This window comes from Panthera tigris, chromosome E1 (genome assembly GCF_018350195.1).
Source record: "Panthera tigris isolate Pti1 chromosome E1, P.tigris_Pti1_mat1.1, whole genome shotgun sequence".
NCBI lineage: Eukaryota > Metazoa > Chordata > Mammalia > Carnivora > Felidae > Panthera > Panthera tigris.
The window spans coordinates 17,452,709-17,460,200 of NC_056673.1; the positions used below are offsets into that span (position 1 = coordinate 17,452,709).

General features: G+C 55.8%; 1 protein-coding gene across 5 annotated transcripts in view; it reads left to right on the top strand.

Annotated features, from left to right (window-relative positions):
- The window catches only part of MYO18A (myosin XVIIIA), a 102,040-nt gene that overhangs the window by 14,251 nt on the left and 80,297 nt on the right, over window positions 1-7,492 (top strand). The gene's annotated exons all lie outside the window — the stretch shown is intronic.

Sequence of the window (7,492 nt, forward strand, 5' to 3'; positions counted from 1 at the left end):
AATTGGGGTGTGGAGGGTAACACGTGCCACTTCAGATGAGAGACAGTCCGGACTACTTGTCCAGCCCGGTATCTGGAGTAAAACGTAGGATTTCCGTGTTATTTAGATACTAGACTTGAAAGAAAAAGACGGATTATTTCAAATCAGGGCTGTCGTGGAACTTCTGGGATGTGCAGCTGTTTTGCTAGCTCTTGGGTAAGATGATTTCAGACCTCCTCTTGCCCTTGAGTGAGGAGTTGAACAGGAGGTAATGTTGCAGCGATAAGCAGGGGCCAGATCATGGAGGACCTTGCAAGTCATGATAGGAATTTAGATTTTATCCCAGTGAAATGGGACCATTGTAGGGTTTGAAGCGGGGTTGGGGGGAGTGACTGGACCTGGATTTATAAAGATCACCTGGGCTCCAAGAGTCTTTACTACCTCTCCTGGAAGAAGAAAACACCCTGGAGATGCAACAGGTATCAAGCCTGCAGAAATAGTATGACCTGACTGTCCGTGAGACCCCACTCAAAACAGCAGTGGAAGGGGTGACATAGGAGTAGAAGAGATTTAGATTATATGTATGAACGGGTCTCCAGGGGGACAGCGATCTCTAAGCCCAGGGGTCTTTTGACTCCACCTATAGCGTGGCTACCTATCAGTTTGGAATGTTCCACTTAGAGACAGCACATGAGGACAAGCTGGCCTCTGGCCATCCCTGCCTCCCAGCTGTCAGGTTTTCGGACTGCCCAGCTCTGGCGCCTGCAGCCTGACCAGTACACAGGCTGGCCGGGACCTCTTTCGGCACTAAGTGACCAACCAGATGTGTCCAAGTCGGAAGTGGGAGGAAATGCAAAGGAAGCAGGCAGAGTCCTGGTCCTAGCTTTCTCTCAGGGAGGGGAAGTGGATGCTCAGATGGCCTGGGGGGCCTGGGAGCTGCAGGGTCAGAGTCTGGCAGGAAGCCCTGGAACTGGGTTCCGGACCTTCCTTTACTCGGGGCCTGGTGGAGGTCAGGCAGTTTTGCTAGTCAGGAAGGGGTAGTGCATGGGAGGGAGGCTGTTGTGGGATCCGCGGAAGGACCTGGCCTCGTTTATTCCGGAAACTCACAGCGAGCACCTACTGTGTGTTAGCCACCAGACTAGACTGAGCTCAGGGAACCACAGTGTAAAGGGAGTAGTCTTTATCTTAGAACCAAAGCCCATACTATGTTGCCATGCCTGTCTACTTTCTCCCAGGCTAACATTGCTTTTAACAGATGGAATTTTCTTCTTAAAGAATGAGTCCCCTAGGGGACTGTTGCCAGCTCCCTGCTGAACCACAGCACAGGCCTTTGTGGGGCCCTGGGCCTGGCATCCCAGATGATGTTTAGTCTTCTCTTTATAGCCTAGGGATCCTCTTGGCATCTCGTATTTCTAGGCTACTCTCCCTTCCCAGCTAGCTGCTGCTCCCCCCATTCCTGGGGAAGTGGATGGTTTAGCTTTGGAGACCCTGGTACATTCCACACTACCGCTGGTATCCCCGAGACCCTGGCTTGCTCTGGCCCCCGTGGGGCAAGGGCAGAAGTGCCCAGAGGACTTCCACAGAGCATGCTACCCTCACGAGTCTCCCAAGAGCCATCTGAGAGAACAGCGAGAAGCCTAGAGCTGAGGAAGCTCCCCCGCCCCCAGCTTCCCCTGCCTGGCAGGTGGCAGGGACTCCTGCCCCAGCAGAGAGGAGCAGAGTGAGCCCAGCATCCTGGCTTCCTGGGACAGGCCTGGAGTGGGTCTGTAGTGGCTGCAGTTATCATCCTCCATCTCCTCGTCTTCCTCCCACTCCCACTCCGGCTCCGGCTCCTTTCCTTGGCAGCAGTTCTAAGCTCACTTCCATGCCAAGAAGAGTCTTCCCATTTCCTCTGGGCTCCCAGGCGGGGCACCCTGACAACTCTGGCCCCACGAGGACACAGCTCCTGGCGGCCACCCTGCCCGTCAGGTCATCCATCAACTGTGTCCACACCGCCTGTCCCCAGGGAGCTCTGAGGGAGCTGGCCGGCCATCTGTTCTCTTTCTGCTACACAGATGGAGACCAGGCCTCATGGCTCCTCTCCGTGGCCTGTTCAGAAGGCCCCAGGGAGAGACAGCCCCTCGGGTTTCCTTCTCACATGATGTGTGTCCGGAGTGCTTGGCTCACACCTCCATGTGTCCCTGTAGCTGCTAGCAAGGTTCCACTGGGAGTAGGGGTGAGCCACTGTACTGGGATAGACATGGGGCCTGATGGAAATCACTCAGCAGGCCTGGGAGGAGCAGTTCTTTTCCGCCCTCCATTCTTCCACTCACCTATCTATTAAATAAACATTTGTTGAGCACCAACTGTGGGCCAGATCCTGGGATCCAGTGGTGACAGCACATAGTCCCAGCCCTAAGGAACTCATAGTCTGGTGGGAGAGATGGTCAAGTAACAGATGACAATGCCATTTGAGAGGCCCCCCAACAGGGGCCAGTACGGGGCCCTAGGGAGCCCTGCACAGAAGAGGGACTTTAAGTACAGTCTTGGGAGTGATCACCGGGAAAGCTGACATCCAGGTGGGAGATGGATGCCGGAGAGGCAGGTGGAAGTGGAAGGCCGTAAGAGACACGTGCCAAGACCTTGAGGCTGGAGAGAGAATGACGCATTTGGGGGATAAGGCTGGGGGGACATTGCATGGGGGAATGAGTATTGAGAGAAGTGGCAGAGGAGGCAAGCAGGGGACAGGTCACGAAGGCCCTTGTGAGCCAGCCTAAGGAATGTGAACTTCAACCAGAGGACAAGAAGCAGCTCACTCAGGGAGTGATAGGAACAGATCTTAGAAAATCTCTCTGGCCGCTCATGAAGAATGCTTCTGGGTGTAGCAAGGGCAGCCATGGGGAAAACAGCAAAGGCCCTGTCGTCATCTTAGTAGAATGAATGGAGGCCTGAGCTTGGGGAGAAGCAGGGGCGATGGAGAGAGAGATCAGACGTGAGCAACTGAGGGACTGTGTAGTCTTGGTGACCGACCAGTGTGGGGGATGGAGGAGAAGAGGGGTCGAGTGGGATGCATCTTTGGAGGAAGATGCTAAGTTCTTTCCTTGGCTTCTCAGGGAAAGTGTTTTGGGCCATCTGGTTTGGGATCAGTTACTCTTAAATTGTCTAAAGGCGAAGCGTTCCCTGAGTCTGGTGTTGGTACAAATGAGGATCTTAAAACCCCAGTTGGATCAACATTCCTTTCTCCTCTTCCATGAATCTGAGTGGGAAAGTCAAGGGCCCACTGAGAAGGAAGAGAGCCTGGGAGAGAGGAGAGCCAGCCCCTTCTGTTTGTATCCTTGTGGGCCCATCGCAGGGAGCAGGAGTGTAGGATGTTTCTGCTAAGCTCAGAAAAGCCCAGCTGGCTGAACCCTGGCTAATGTGGTTGCCCCCCCTCCCCCCACCACCAAGGGGCTAGCCTGCAGGGGACCCCTACCCAGAAAGCACTACTTCCCTGAGCTTCGAAGATGTGGTGGGAGGGGAGAGGTGTGGATGTAAAAGAAGGCTCCCACCCCTTCCCAGTCAGGTCTACCTCCCTGGGCTCTATGTAGCTCTCAGGCATTTACCGGAGATCTGTGATTCAGTTTCTGGTCGCTTTGGACGGTGGGGTTTGTACTCAAAGACTATAGGGCTGTGAGGTTCCTTAAAAAGGTTGTCATGTCTGTGTAAACCACCTGCTTACGTAGAGTTGTGTAAACCACATTTGTGGACTTCAGCAGATAGTGAACGCTTAGGAAGATTGGTACCTTTCCCTCTGTCCAAGCTCCAAAGCCATCCAGGGAAGGTAATTTTGCAGTTTCCTTAATTAACCCATCCTAGTGCTTTCCCATCTGTGCTCCTGGTAAGGTTTTCTTTCCAACGGGAACTCATGACGCTTTTGTCCAGACTCTGTCCCTGTGGCCCTGTCCTCAAAGACAACCAGCTGCAGGAAGCGCTGGGATGCTGGGTGCTCAGGCCTGCACATGGGACATCGGTGGCCTGGCAGGAGACTGGCTGGTTGGGGTTGCCCACATCTGGGAGAAGGGCAGGGGCCCCTTTGCCAGGAAGCCCTAGACCCCTGGGCAAAAGCTATATGACCCTCACCAACCTTGTCTCCAGGACCCTGGTTGGGTGGTGGCAGCGGGGGTGGGGGGTGGGGGGCGGTACCCGCAGGAGTGGGGATTGCAGGATTTCAAGGAGAGACTGAAAAGTCTGCTGTTCCAGGTCTGCCAGGCCAGCTTCTGAGCAATGGGCTTTCCCAGAGGCTTCTGGTGGTGGAGGTGCTGGGTGCTGCCCGGGCTCAGTGTTCTAGAATTGCTCTCTCCCTAATGTTACTCCAAATGATCCCCAGAGATGTTTTTGTTTTTTGCTGGTTCGTTTTAAACAGAAAACTCTTATTTCATTTGGTGCCAAAGCTTCAGGTACTTCTGACATCGGAGTCTCACCATGTGAGAGCTCTGGCTGGAGGCCTCAGAGTAGAACTCAGACTGAGTTCTTTTGACAATGAGGCGGCCAGTGGGAAGGTGTCCAGGGCATGTGAACTCGTGAGTGAAAGGTCTTTAGGAGCATTTGGGGGGTTACCTATCCTGGATTAGTGGGGCGCATGGGACCAGCAGCACCGGGTGGTGGACTAGGTCATTTCCATTCCGCTAGGTCTCCCTTCTCTGTCCTCAGAGGCACGTTCTGCCCTCTTCTCCGTGAGCTGCTAGACAGACTGCAGCCCCAGAGTGCCCTGGCCACCCAGCCCGTGGGTGGTGGGCACAGTGCCCAGGCCACATTGAACTGGGTGTGGGCACATGTCATGGTCATCTGTTGTTTTCGCAGGCACCGCTTGGAGCCCGGGGGGGGGTGGGGGCGGGGGGGGCAGGGCCTTGACTTGAGGTGGTCTGCACCAGTCCCTTCTGGCCCTGGCCAGAGCCCCTGGGCCCGCCCCCCCCCCCCCACTGGTACCCCTGGCCACCCTGTCCGCAGCTCCCTTCTCATCTCTTATTTACATTGAAATGGTTCTGGAAAATACCAGATACGCAAACACCCAGACTAGGGGTGGGTGAGGAGTGGGGTGAAGGGGGGTGTGTGGCGGGTGGGAACACAAGTATTTTAAAAATGCTGCAGATCTCTACAGCGTTTCCCAGAAACCACAAGCACGCGGTCCGCCTGCCAGCAGCGCTCCCGCCACCCCGCCACGCTCAGCCGCTGGGTTCTCCTCACTGTGGCCCGAGGTGGAGAGCAGCGTCGGTGGGGGTGGGGGCCGGGGACCCAGCCAGGGAGGGGGCTGCCTGGCGCCTCCATTGTCAGTCTGGGGCAGTGGGTACGCTGCGCCAGGCGGCCAGCAGCGCTGGGGGCGCCCGCCGTGCCAGGCAGGCGCTGCGAAGGCGTGGAATCTTCCTGGCTGCCCCCCTCCCACTGTGCACTTTGGGGTGGGGGGGGTCGGTGGGTAGCCAAGCCCAGAGTCCCCTCGTGGTGTTTGGCAGCAGCTTCTGTTCTGTTAAATACAGGGGACAGTGTCAGCAAAGCTTTTTTTTTTTTTTTCAGTTGTTGGCTCCCGTTTGGTTGGGAAACTGTTTCCTCAGACCTGGGTCACCACTCTGGCTGCCTTCGTCTCCCGCCATCGGTTTCTCAGAATCGGGAAGTGACATGCTTCCCTGGCACTCGCAGCCCGGTCGCTTTGCAGACTCTGGCATAGGGAGGAGTGTAGGGTGTTTGTCCCGCGTCCTGGGTGGCTCCCAGGACGGCGCCCAGGGAGCGCATGCATGCTCCCTGAGTGGCATCTAGTTGATCTGGTAAAGGTTCTGCTGAGCAGAAATGCCTTGAGGGGAGAGCATGAGAGAGAATAGCCAGGATGAGGGTCGTGGCTGGCGTTAGGACTGTTCTAGCTGCTTTACATATATTAACTCATTTAACGTTCCCAACACCCCTTTGAGATAGATATTATGATAATCTTTATTTCATACATGAGGATACCCGATTACGCAGAGGTTAAGGATAAGTACATTGCCTAAGGTTCCAAGGCTGTTGACTTGTGAGGAGTTGAACTTAGGGCATCGGCTCCTTGCACCTCACTGGTGTGCTGTCCGGGGCAGAGGAACGCAGCATCTGGATATAAATCCATTGCCCGGCCCAGGCCTGCGTCCTTCTGATTCCTGCGGCCCCTGTAGACGTCTCCTCCAGAAGGGAAGGGGAAGTGAAGAGCGACTGGCCATTCTTGCTCTCGCTCTGTGGATGGTGAGCTGCAGGAGGGGGTGACTGTCCCTCTGTCTCTGCAGAGGATTAGCCTGAGGAAGAGAGCCCGAGTGGCAGCAGGTGGGATTTAATCTGGTGGGAGCTGGGAGAGGTACTAGAAAGCGCGGCTGCATCTGTCCCTGCAGTATTTGGCTGTGGTCCCTTGGAGGAGGGGCAGGGGCACCCTTTGCCCCTTACGCATCTCCCCTGTTAGACCCTGGGGGATAGGGATGGTGCCCCTCGCCTGTTTGGCCCTTACTGATGCTAGTACTGACCTCTGCGATACTCGGGATGGCAGGGTCCCCAGAGTGTCACCTCTGACCAAGAACAGGTCCTCTTCTGTCGCATACGGGCTGCACGCTGTTGTTTCCTGGTGTGCACTGTGGGGGGGTGGGGGGAGACGAGGAGCATGGCCTGGCAGAAGGCCTAGCGGGTAGTGGGTGTGCAGCTTGGCTTCTTCCATTGAGTCCTGCTGTTCCTTATGTCGATAAGACTTTTCCTTGCCCACCCTCACGCCCTCATACACATCGGCCCCAGTTTGAATGTCGCTTCCTTAGGGGAGCCTTCCTTGACCTTCTCAGATGTCACGTCCGCACCCTGGCACCACCGCATCCTTCTCCTTCATAACATTCACCAAGATTGCGATTAATGGGTTATCTTATGTCTCCAGTGCTGGAGACCTTCAGTGATATTTGTTGGATATTTGCTGAAGGAAAGAAGATGGTTGTCTGGCCAGGAAGTGGTTTCCCATTCTCTCTGCATTTACCGCAGTTTTGGTTTCTAGAACGCTTCCCCCAACTAGCGTTGGTGTTGCGTCTGCAGTACGTCACCATGTTCTACCCGCTACCTTTACTCCCGACTCAGTTTCTTGTGGGCGTCTCAGCATCTCCCGCAGAAATGGAGGAGAGATGGGCTCTGGGCGGCCAGGAGCAGGAGCCTAGGGAAGGGGCTCTGGGAGGAGGGTCACGGGACGGCCTGTCTCCTGGCCCCGCACTGGTATCTTTGGGAAGGCACCAGGCTTGGGTGAGAAGCAGATTTGGGGGCGTACGGAGTCACTCAGTGCCCAGCCCAGGGGACCTTGGAGACATGTGCTTGTCTTACTGGCTGCAGGTCTCTGAGGAGGTAGGATGTGGCCCAGCAGGGATCAAGGCTTCCTCTTTCCTACTGCTGCTTGCCCTGCGCTGCCTGCGTGCTGGAATGTCAGCAGGCTGGGAATTTTCACAGCAAGGATTTTTCCCAGTCAGAGCAACAGATTCCAGCTGGAGCCTGGGGACAGCTCCGCATGGGCAGGGGCTGCCAC